The following is a 13,218-nucleotide window of genomic DNA, read 5'->3' on the forward strand; positions in this document are numbered from 1 at the left end:
ACAAGACAGCCTGTATTTGTCTTATTCAGCTGACTTGATAAGTCGTCCATATCCATATTAAACAAAAAGGGAAATCAAATTCCTCCTTGTCGAACTTCGTTACCAACATGGAAAGGAGCTGATACAACATTGTCCCATTTAACATGAAAAGTTTGATTGGCATACGAGAACACCAAAATCCTCACAAGAGGTTTAGGGACACCTCTCGCTATTAGCTTCATAAACGGTTTTCATGACAAATTCGATCGAAAGCTTTGTAAGCATCAATAAAGCATAAAAATACAGATAAATTAAGACTTGTGTACCTGAGACAATCTCCTTCAGAGCATAGATACAGAGATCAGTACCATGTTTTCTTTTAAAACCAAACTGATTTTCTGCAGTCAGAATATACATTTCCAATTTCAATCAAATAATTCTCTCAAACACTTTAGACAAGATACTGGCCAATGCAATGGGTCGATAGTTGTCTATGCTGTTCAGTTTACCAGCCTTATCTTTAACAACAGGCACTAACAGTACTGACATAATAGAGTTCGGTAGAACACCATGAACCATAATTCCAGTGAGACACATGGCTAGAAATGGACTGAGTCTATAACTGGCATTTTTTAGATGCTCTGCAGAAATATAATCCATACCACAAGCTTTGTTGTTGTCTAGCATGTGGATGGCATCATAAATATCTACTGGTCTAACTATCAAGTCTGCAGAGATACCTTTATATTGATTATCAATTCTCACTGTGTTACTTTGAACACAATTATATAGTTTACTGTAGTGCTCATGCCATATATCAGCAATCTTCTCTGGACAACTAACCCCTTTGATAACAGAAGGGAGGGGAGTTCTGTTATTATTTATGATCTTGACCTCCTTCCAGAAGTCAGTAAGATTGTTATTCTGCATCTTTCTGGCCAGCGAGTCTGCTCTCATTGTGTTTTCATTTCTCTAAATGAAACGAGTGCATATTTAAATCTAGCATTTGTGAGGTTTTTGTTATCAAGCAGCACTCCCTGTCTGGGTCTGCCTGCCTCTGCCCAGACTCTAAAGGCTTCTCTAGCAGCAGCATGTTGCTCAGACACAAACTCATTCCAGACAGGCCGTGCGTTAGGGACCTTACTCTTGTGATTAATAAAAGGTTCACTGGAAGCATAAAGACATTTGACAATATCATCATACATGGCACAGAGCTTTTCAGCATGATGTTTATCCTTGCAGTTCATATTCGTGCACATTAGGGCATCCCTAGAAAATGCAACATCACTATGTAAGCTGTCAGTTAATAGAGAATATCTGTGCATAACCTCTTTGGTCAATTTTGACCAGTCCAGTTTTCTTGGGGGGCCAGCAACAAGGGTACACTCTCAACATTTAGCAGCATAGCAACTGGTATGTGATCAGTGGTGGCCGGCCCATAACACATCTCTATACTTTCCAGTGAGTCATGAGCATCGGCTGTGGTTACAATATGGTCTAGCCAGGAAGTTGTGTGCCACGTTTCACTTATATAGGTAAAACTTGTATCAGGCAATAACGCTTGATATAATTAATTTAGTTTCATTACAGAACTGCTGCAGATGTTGTGCGAATAAACGCTTATCTGACATGTCAGCATTAAAATCACCCATGACATAGACACAACATGAACTATTGTCCTCTATGAAGGACTGAATAAAAGCTAACCTGTTCTGAAATTCATCCTCATGGTCAGAGGATTCATATGGTGTGTACACATTTACAATAGTCAATTTATTTTCATTGTGATTAAACTCCAACCCAATAGCCCAGTCAACGTTAAGCCACACCACCTTTACCGTTGGGTCATATTTTATGTTCCACAGTATAGCTACACCACCAGCTATCCTCCCACAAACCATTCTCATGCTGAGATCGGTAGTGGACTCTCCAGCACCATGAAAGTTCTTGTGTAGGGAGTTCAATTTGTCCAGATCTTGCTTGGCCATCCAGGTTTCTTGAAGGCAGACAATGTCACTCTCGTCCAGCAATGTGTCCACCACCAAACGTCTTGATCTATCAGCAGCAGTATGTCCTACTCGGAGGCCACGAGCGTTGTAGGATACAATCCGCATTAATGATCTACCACGGACCCATCAGGGCAGCTGGCCGGTGTGTCTGTCTCCCTGGTCTCTACATATAGGCCTACATTCATCCCAGCATCATGACTGAGCTGAAGCTCGGTAACCTGAGAGCGGGGGGTATGCTCTGGTCGAGCTTTTTTGAAAGTATAGACCAAGGGTAATTACCACACCACAACTGTCCCACCATTACCCATAGGTGGCGCTACATTCCACGCCCTAAAGCACAAAGGCTTTCTGGAATGGATAGGCTAACCAAGCCCCCGCCCTTCACTCCTTGGGTTGAAATAAAGGCCCTTGTGGATCTTGATGGTATTATATTTCAGATTTGGTATCCCATTGGTAATTCTGCAGCATAGATTTTTCTATACAGTTCCAATTTGTCAAGAATATACATTTTTCAATGGTTCGCAATGTTTGGAGGAATCCGCCATTACTGCTTGCAGTTATATTTAGGATTCCTCCGTCAGGAGGAAACCTATTGTTATTGTTAGTTTTATTAGGATTCCTCCGTCAGGAGGAAACCTATTGTTATTGTTAGTTTTATTATTATTATTATTCTTGTTCCATGGAAGTCAATGGCAGCCCCTAGAACCCTTCGACAACTTTTTGTGAAATTTGGCACACTCATTAAAGACAGTTGATTCTATACCTACACCAAGTTTCATGTCTCCCATTAGACCACTCCAGCGCCACCAACGGGTCAAAGTTGGACTTGTGTTTACACACGCAACTTTTGAACCGTATGACCCATTTTCAAAAATGAGGTACCATTGGATTCCCTGGATCAAGCCGAGTTCAACGCACCCCATGGCGTCAATTTCCGGTTATATAGATTTTCCGCTATTTCCGGTTTTATCAAAAACCTTTGAAAGCCTACTCCTCCTACAATTTTTGTCATATCTTCTTCAAAGTTACCAGAGATGATCTTCAGACCAAGCCTCACAAAAGTTATCGAAAAGAATTTTGATCCTCGCAACCGTTTGTCCGGTACAGCCAATCAAATTCATCAGAAAAGCCGCCAAACAGGATGTGAAGTCATGTCTCAGCAAATCTTTGAGATATCAACACGAAACTTGGTATATCGATGGAAGACACTACAACATGTTACCGTGTGCAAAGGCAACTTCATATCTCCAAAAATGATTGATATAAAGCAAATTGAACTTATCGCTAACGCTAAAATAATGCTTTACACATCAGCCAGTCAAAAACTGATACTCTGATTCAATCACAAGTTCATATGAAGACTCTTGAGAATGTTTATAACACAAATCTGTGAAAAAGTTGACTGTAAGATCAAAGGTCGATTTTTGGTGAATATTTGAAACATGCTTGCTTGGCTAATTTCAAGCCAAATTTCCAATGAATGTCTCCCCTCCTCCTGCCCGCGCGTGCTCCACATCCTCACACACTCAGCCTTAACTTACACACGCGCGGGCTTGGCAAGACGCACACGCAACATTTCAGGAGAGTGTGGGCTGACCAAGCCCCCACTCATTCCTTGGTTTCTAGCAAAGGCCTTGTGGATCTTGTAATCTTGGATCTCTTAACAAAAGCTGATCTTTTTAGTATTGCATTTCCGATTTTGTATCCAATGGTAAAAAGTTATACAAATCCTGAAACATTGATATATATATATATGTATTTATATATATATAAATCTTTATTTCAGACGCCAAGTTCCACATAAAATAACAGACATAGAGCTCTAAAAAAGAGAGTAAAACGAAAACATAAAACATAGATAATACAGTGCATAAAAAGTATGAAGACTTTTGTGCCAATGTAGTCTTAAGTTCCAAGTAATCGATAGCAGCTCTTTAGAGGGTTGACCAGAGCCTCTACTATTCAGTTCTCAGACTTGTCCAGTCGACACATGAAACCATACATCAGTTGTCTCAGGAGTGCCTTACAGGTTGGTACGTGCTTAGACAGAAACAACTGACCAGCACTATGCCACCTAGGCACATTAAGTAGCAATCTAAAAGCATCATTGAAACCATACATCAGTTGTCTCAGGATTGCCTTACAGGTTGGTACGTGCTTAGAAACAAACAACTGACTAGCACTATGCCACCTTGGCACATTAAGTAGCAATCTAAAAGCATCATTGTAGGCTACTTTCAGTATCTGTATACTCCTTTACCTGTACATAGACCACAAATGAGCAGTGTACAATGGTGTTATGTAGGTTCTAAACAGGGAACATTTAACTGAATCTGAGCACATAGAAAACGTCCTTAATAACATACTGGCCTGAGAATATATTTTACAGCGCTGTTGATACATATCGTTGTCATCTGTCCAATCATCAGAAATGACATGGCAGATATTTTATTTCCTCACAAACACCAAGGGGACTGCCAGATAAATAAAAGGTAGGGAAGGTTAATTTCCTGTCCTGATTACTTCTGACTATCATTATGTGGCTTTTCTTTGCATTATATTTTATATCATGATCTAAGCCATACTGAGAGCACACCCATAGCATCTGTTGCAACAGGCTGAGTGGAACCAGATCATCTGCGTACATCAGATGATTGACAATAGATTCACCAACAAGACAGCCTGTATTTGTCTTATTCAGCTGGCTTGATAAGTCGTCCATATCCATATTAAACAAAAAGGGAAATCAAATTCCTCCTTGTCGAACTCCGTTACCAACATGGAAAGCAGCTGATACAACATTGTCCCATTTAACATGAAAAGTTTGATTGGCATACCAGAACACCAAAATCCTCACAAGAGGTTTAGGGAAACCTCTCGCTATTAGCTTCATAAACAGTTTTTCATGACAAATTCGATCGAAAGCTTTGTAAGCATCAATAAAGCATAAAAATACAGATGAATTAAGACTTGTGTACCTGAGACAATCTCCTTCAGAGCATAGATACAGAGATCAGTACCATGTTTTCTTTTAAAACCAAACTGATTTTCTGCAGTCAGAATATACATTTCCAATTTCAATCAAATAATTCTCTCAAACACTTTAGACAAGATACTGGCCAATGCAATGGGTTGATAGTTGTCTATGCTGTTCAGTTTACCAGCCTTATCTTTAACAACAGGCACTAACAGTACTGACATAATAGAGTTCGGTAGAACACCATGAACCATAATTCCAGTGAGACACATGGCTAGAAATGGACTGAGTCTATAACTGGCATTTTTTAGATGCTCTGCAGAAATGCAATCCATACCACAAGCTTTGTTGTTGTCTAGCATGTGGATGGCATCATAAATATCTACTGATCTAACTATCAAGTCTGCAGAGATACCTTTATATTCATTATCAATTTTCACTGTGTTACTTTTAACACAATTAAATAGTTTACTGTAGTGCTCATTCCATAGATCAGCAATCTTCTCTGGACAACTAACCCCTTTGATATCAGAAGGGAGGGGAGTTCTGTTATTATTTATGATCTTGACCTCCTTCCAGAAGTCAGTAAGATTGTTATTCTGCATCTTTCTGGCCAGCGAGTCTGCTCTCATTGTGTTTTCATTTCTCTTAATGAAACAAGTGCATATTTAAATCTAGCATTTGTGAGGTTTTTGTTATCAAGCAGCACTCCCTGTCTGGGTCTGCCTGCCTCTGACCAGACTCTAAAGGCTTCTCTACCAGCAGCATGTTGCTCAGACACAAACTCATTCCAGACAGGCCGTGCGTTAGGGACCTTACTCTTGTGATTAATAAAAGGTTCACTGGAAGCATAAAGACATTTGACAATATCATCATACATGGCACAGAGCTTTTCAGCATGATGTTTATCCTTGCAGTTCATATCCGTGCACATTAGGGCATCCCTAGAAAATGCAACATCACTATGTAAGCTGTCAGTTAATAGAGAATATCTGTGCATAACCTCTTTGGTCAATTTTGACCTGTCCAGTTTTCTTGGGGGGCCAGCAACAAGGGTACACTCTCAACATTTAGCAGCATAGCAACTGGTATGTGATCAGTGGTGGCCAGCCCATAACACATCTCTATACTTTCCAGTGAGTCATGAGCATCGGCTGTGGTTACAATATGGTCTAGCCAGGAAGTTGTGTGCCACGTTTCACTTATATAGGTAAAACTTGTATCAGGCAATAACGCTTGATATCATTAATTTAGTTTCATTACAGAACTGCTGCAGATGTTGTGCGAATAAACACTTATCTGACATGTCAGCATTAAAATCACCCATGACATAGACACAACATGAACTATTGTCCTCTATGAAGGACTGAATAAAAGCTAACCTGTTCTGAAATTTATCCTCATGGTCATAGGATTCATATGGTGTGTACACATTTACAATAGTAAATTTATTTTCATTGTGATTAAACTCCAACCCAATAGCCCAGTCAACGTTAAGCCACACCACCTTTACCGTTGGGTCATATTTTATGTTCCACAGTATAGCTACACCACCAGCTATCCTCCCACAAACCATTCCCATGCTGAGATCGGTAGTGGACTCTCCAGCACCATGAAAGTTCTTGTGTAGGGAGTTCAATTTGTCCAGATCTTGCTTGGCCATCCAGGTTTCTTGAAGGCAGACAATGTCACTCTCGTCCAGCAATGTGTCCACCACCAAACGTCTTGATCTATCAGCAGCAGTATGTCCTACTCGGAGGCCACGAGCGTTGTAGGATACAACCCGCATTAATGATCTACCACGGACCCATCAGGGCAGCTGGCCGGTGTGTCTGTCTCCCTGGTCTCTACATATAGGCCTACATTCATCCCAGCATCATGACTGAGCTGAAGCTCGGTACCCTGAGAGGGGGGGGTATGCTCTGGTCGAGCTTTTTTGAAAGTATAGACCAAGGGTAATTACCACACCACAACTGTCCCACCATTACCCATAGGTGGCGCTACATTCCACGCCCTAAAGCACAAAGGCTTTCTGGAATGGATAGGCTAACCAAGCCCCCTCCCTTCACTCCTTGGGTTGAAATAAAGGCCCTTGTGGATCTTGATGGTATTATTTCAGATTTGGTATCCCATTGGTAATTCTGCAGCTTAGATTTTTCTATACAGTTCCAATTTGTCAAGAATATACATTTTTCAATGATTCGCAATGTTTGGAGGAATCCGCCATTACTGCTTGCAGTTATATTTATTAGGATTCCTCCGTCAGGAGGAAACCTATTGTTATTGTTAGTTTTATTATTATTATTATTCTTGTTCCATGGAAGTCAATGGCAGCCCCTAGAACCCTTCGACAACTTTTTGTGAAATTTGGCACACTCATTAAGGACAGTTGATTCTATACCTACACCAAGTTTCATGTCTCCCATTAGACCACTCCAGCGCCACCAACGGGTCAAAGTTGGACTTGTGTTTACACACACAACTTTTGAACCGTATGACCGATTTTCAAAAATGAGGCACCATTGGATTCCCTGGATCAAGCCGAGTTCAACGCACCCCATGGCGTCAATTTCCGGTTATATAGATTTTCCGCTATTTCCGGTTTTATCAAAAACCTTTGAAAGCCTACTCCTCCTACAATTTTTGTCATATCTTCTTCAAAGTTACCAGAGATGATCTTCAGACCAAGCCTCACAAAAGTTATCGAAAAGAATTTTGATCCTCACAACCGTTTGTCCGGTACAGCCAATCAAATTCATCAGAAAAGCCGCCAAACAGGATGTGAAGTCATGTCTCAGCAAATCTTTGAGATATCAACACGAAACTTGGTATATCGATGGAAGACACTACAACATGTTACCGTGTGCAAAGGCAACTTCATATCTCCAAAAATGATTGATATAAAGCAAATTGAACTTATCGCTAACGCTAAAATAATGCTTTACACATCAGCCAGTCAAAAACTGATACTCTGATTCAATCACAAGTTCATATGAAGACTCTTGAGAATGTTTATAACACAAATCTGTGAAAAAGTTGACTGTAAGATCAAAGGTCGATTTTTGGTGAATATTTGAAACATGCTTGCTTGGCTAATTTCTAGCCAAATTTCCAATGAATGTCTCCCCTCCTCCTGCCCGCGCGTGCTCCACATCCTCACACACTCAGCCTTAACTTACACACGCGCGGGCTTGGCAAGACGCACACGCAACATTTCAGGAGAGTGTGGGCTGACCAAGCCCCCACTCATTCCGTAGTCTCTAGCAAAGGCCTTGTGGATCTTGTAATCTTGGATCTCTTAACAAAAGCTGATCTTTTTGGTATTGCATTTCCAATTTGTATGCAATGGTAAAAAGTTATACAAATCCTGAAACATTGATATATATATATATATATATATATGTGTTTATATATATATAAATCTTTATTTCAGACGCCAAGTTCCACATAAAATAACAGACATAGAGCTATAAAAAAGGGAGTAAAACAAAAACATAAAACATAGATAATACAGTGCATAAAAAGTATGAAGACTTTTGTGCCAATGTAGTCTTAAGTTCCAAGTAATCGATAGCAGCTCTTTAGAGGGTTGACCAGAGCCCCTACTATTCAGTTCTCAGACTTGTCCAGTCGACACATGAAACCATACATCAGTTGTGTCAGGAGTGCCTTACAGGTTGGTACGTGCTTAGACAGAAACAACTGACCAGCACTATGCCACCTAGGCACATTAAGTAGCAATCTAAAAGCATCATTGAAACCATACATCAGTTGTCTCAGGATTGCCTTACAGGTTGGTACGTGCTTAGACACAAACAACTGACTAGCACTATGCCACCTTGGCACATTAAGTAGCAATCTAAAAGCATCATTGTAGGCTACTTTCAGTATCTGTATACTCCTTTTCCTGTACATAGACCACAAATGAGCAGTGTACAATGGTGTTATGTAGGTTCTAAACAGGGAACATTTAACTGAATCTGAGCACATAGAAAACGTCCTTAATAACATACTGGCCTGAGAATATATTTGACAGCGCTGTTGATACATACCGTTGTCATCTGTCCAATCATCAGAAATGACATGGCAGATATTTTATTTCCTCACAAACACCAAGGGGACTGCCAGATAAATAAAAGGTAGGGAAGGTTAATTTCCTGTCCTGATTACTTCTGACTATCATTATGTGGCTTTTCTTTGCATTATATTTTATATCATGATCTAAGCCATACTGAGAGCACACCCATAGCATCTGTTGCAACAGGCTGAGTGGAACCAGATAATCTGCGTACATCAGATGATTGACAATAGATTCACCAACAAGACAGCCTGTATTTGTCTTTTTCAGCTGGCTTGATAAGTCGTCCATATCCATATTAAACAAAAAGGGAAATCAAATTCCTCCTTGTCGAACTTCGTTACCAACATGGAAAGGAGCTGATACAACATTGTCCCATTTAACATGAAAAGTTTGATTGGCATACGAGAACACCAAAATCCTCACAAGAGGTTTAGGGACACCTCTCGCTATTAGCTTCATAAACGGTTTTCATGACAAATTCGATCGAAAGCTTTGTAAGCATCAATAAAGCATAAAAATACAGATAAATTAAGACTTGTGTACCTGAGACAATCTCCTTCAGAGCATAGATACAGAGATCAGTACCATGTTTTCTTTTAAAACCAAACTGATTTTCTGCAGTCAGAATATACATTTCCAATTTCAATCAAATAATTCTCTCAAACACTTTAGACAAGATACTGGCCAATGCAATGGGTCGATAGTTGTCTATGCTGTTCAGTTTACCAGCCTTATCTTTAACAACAGGCACTAACAGTACTGACATAATAGAGTTCGGTAGAACACCATGAACCATAATTCCAGTGAGACACATGGCTAGAAATGGACTGAGTCTATAACTGGCATTTTTTAGATGCTCTGCAGAAATATAATCCATACCACAAGCTTTGTTGTTGTCTAGCATGTGGATGGCATCATAAATATCTACTGGTCTAACTATCAAGTCTGCAGAGATACCTTTATATTGATTATCAATTCTCACTGTGTTACTTTGAACACAATTATATAGTTTACTGTAGTGCTCATGCCATATATCAGCAATCTTCTCTGGACAACTAACCCCTTTGATAACAGAAGGGAGGGGAGTTCTGTTATTATTTATGATCTTGACCTCCTTCCAGAAGTCAGTAAGATTGTTATTCTGCATCTTTCTGGCCAGCGAGTCTGCTCTCATTGTGTTTTCATTTCTCTAAATGAAACGAGTGCATATTTAAATCTAGCATTTGTGAGGTTTTTGTTATCAAGCAGCACTCCCTGTCTGGGTCTGCCTGCCTCTGACCAGACTCTAAAGGCTTCTCTAGCAGCAGCATGTTGCTCAGACACAAACTCATTCCAGACAGGCCGTGCGTTAGGGACCTTACTCTTGTGATTAATAAAAGGTTCACTGGAAGCATAAAGACATTTGACAATATCATCATACATGGCACAGAGCTTTTCAGCATGATGTTTATCCTTGCAGTTCATATTCGTGCACATTAGGGCATCCCTAGAAAATGCAACATCACTATGTAAGCTGTCAGTTAATAGAGAATATCTGTGCATAACCTCTTTGGTCAATTTTGACCAGTCCAGTTTTCTTGGGGGGCCAGCAACAAGGGTACACTCTCAACATTTAGCAGCATAGCAACTGGTATGTGATCAGTGGTGGCCGGCCCATAACACATCTCTATACTTTCCAGTGAGTCATGAGCATCGGCTGTGGTTACAATATGGTCTAGCCAGGAAGTTGTGTGCCACGTTTCACTTATATAGGTAAAACTTGTATCAGGCAATAACGCTTGATATAATTAATTTAGTTTCATTACAGAACTGCTGCAGATGTTGTGCGAATAAACGCTTATCTGACATGTCAGCATTAAAATCACCCATGACATAGACACAACATGAACTATTGTCCTCTATGAAGGACTGAATAAAAGCTAACCTGTTCTGAAATTCATCCTCATGGTCAGAGGATTCATATGGTGTGTACACATTTACAATAGTCAATTTATTTTCATTGTGATTAAACTCCAACCCAATAGCCCAGTCAACGTTAAGCCACACCACCTTTACCGTTGGGTCATATTTTATGTTCCACAGTATAGCTACACCACCAGCTATCCTCCCACAAACCATTCTCATGCTGAGATCGGTAGTGGACTCTCCAGCACCATGAAAGTTCTTGTGTAGGGAGTTCAATTTGTCCAGATCTTGCTTGGCCATCCAGGTTTCTTGAAGGCAGACAATGTCACTCTCGTCCAGCAATGTGTCCACCACCAAACGTCTTGATCTATCAGCAGCAGTATGTCCTACTCGGAGGCCACGAGCGTTGTAGGATACAATCCGCATTAATGATCTACCACGGACCCATCAGGGCAGCTGGCCGGTGTGTCTGTCTCCCTGGTCTCTACATATAGGCCTACATTCATCCCAGCATCATGACTGAGCTGAAGCTCGGTAACCTGAGAGCGGGGGGTATGCTCTGGTCGAGCTTTTTTGAAAGTATAGACCAAGGGTAATTACCACACCACAACTGTCCCACCATTACCCATAGGTGGCGCTACATTCCACGCCCTAAAGCACAAAGGCTTTCTGGAATGGATAGGCTAACCAAGCCCCCGCCCTTCACTCCTTGGGTTGAAATAAAGGCCCTTGTGGATCTTGATGGTATTATATTTCAGATTTGGTATCCCATTGGTAATTCTGCAGCATAGATTTTTCTATACAGTTCCAATTTGTCAAGAATATACATTTTTCAATGGTTCGCAATGTTTGGAGGAATCCGCCATTACTGCTTGCAGTTATATTTATTATTATTCTTGTTCCATGGAAGTCAATGGCAGCCCCTAGAACCCTTCGACAACTTTTTGTGAAATTTGGCACACTCATTAAGGACAGTTTATTCTATACCTACACCAAGTTTCATGTCTCCCATTAGACCACTCCAGCGCCACCAACGGGTCAAAGTTGGACTTGTGTTTACACACGCAACTTTTGAACCGTATGACCGATTTTCAAAAATGAGGTACCTTTGGATTCCCTGGATCAAGCCGAGTTCAATGCACACCATGGCGTCAATTTCCGGTTATATAGATTTTCCGCTATTTCCGGTTTTATCAAACACCTTTGAAAGCCTACTCCTCCTACAATTTTTGTCATATCTTTTTCAAAGTTACCAGAGATGATCTTCAGACCAAGCCTCACAAAAGTTATCGAAAAGAATTTTGATCCTCACAACCGTTTGTCCGTTACAGCCAATCAAATTCATCAGAAAAGCCGCCAAACAGGATGTGAAGTAATGTCTCAGCAAATCTTTGAGATATCAACACGAAACTTGGTATATCGATGGAAGACACTACAACATGTTACCGTGTGCAAAGGCAACTTCATATCTCCAAAAATGATTGATATAAAGCAAATTGAACTTATCGCTAACGCTAAAATAATGCTTTACACATCAGCCAGTCAAAAACTGATACTCTGATTCAATCACAAGTTCATATGAAGACTCTTGAGAATGTTTATAACACAAATCTGTGAAAAAGTTGACTGTAAGATCAAAGGTCGATTTTTGGTGAACATTTGAAACATGCTTGCTTGGCTAATTTCTAGCCAAATTTCCAATGAATGTCTCCCCTCCTCCTGCCCGCGCGTGCTCCACATCCTCACACACTCAGCCTTAACTTACACACGCACGGGCTTGGCAAGACGCACACGCAACATTTCAGGAGAGTGTGGGCTGACCAAGCCCCCACTCATTCCTTAGTCTCTAGCAAAGGCCTTGTGGATCTTGTAATCTTGGATCTCTTAACAAAAGCTGATCTTTTTGGTATTGCATTTCCGATTTTGTATGCAATGGTAAAAAGTTATACAAATCCTTAAACATTGATATATATATATATATATATTTGTATTTATATATATATATAAATCTTTATTTCAGACGCCAAGTTCCACATAAAATAACAGACATAGAGCTATAAAAAAGAGAGTAAAACAAAAACATAAAACATAGATAATACAGTGCATAAAAAGTATGAAGACTTTTGTGCCAATGTAGTCTTAAGTTCCAAGTAATCGATAGCAGCTCTTTAGAGGGTTGACCAGGGCCTCTACTATTCAGTTCTCAGACTTGTCCAGTCGACACATGAAACCATACATCAGTTGTCTCAGGAGTGCCTTACAGGTTG

The sequence above is a fragment of the Hypomesus transpacificus genome, chromosome 8, assembly GCF_021917145.1.
Source record: "Hypomesus transpacificus isolate Combined female chromosome 8, fHypTra1, whole genome shotgun sequence".
In the NCBI taxonomy this organism is placed as follows: Eukaryota; Metazoa; Chordata; class Actinopteri; order Osmeriformes; family Osmeridae; genus Hypomesus; species Hypomesus transpacificus.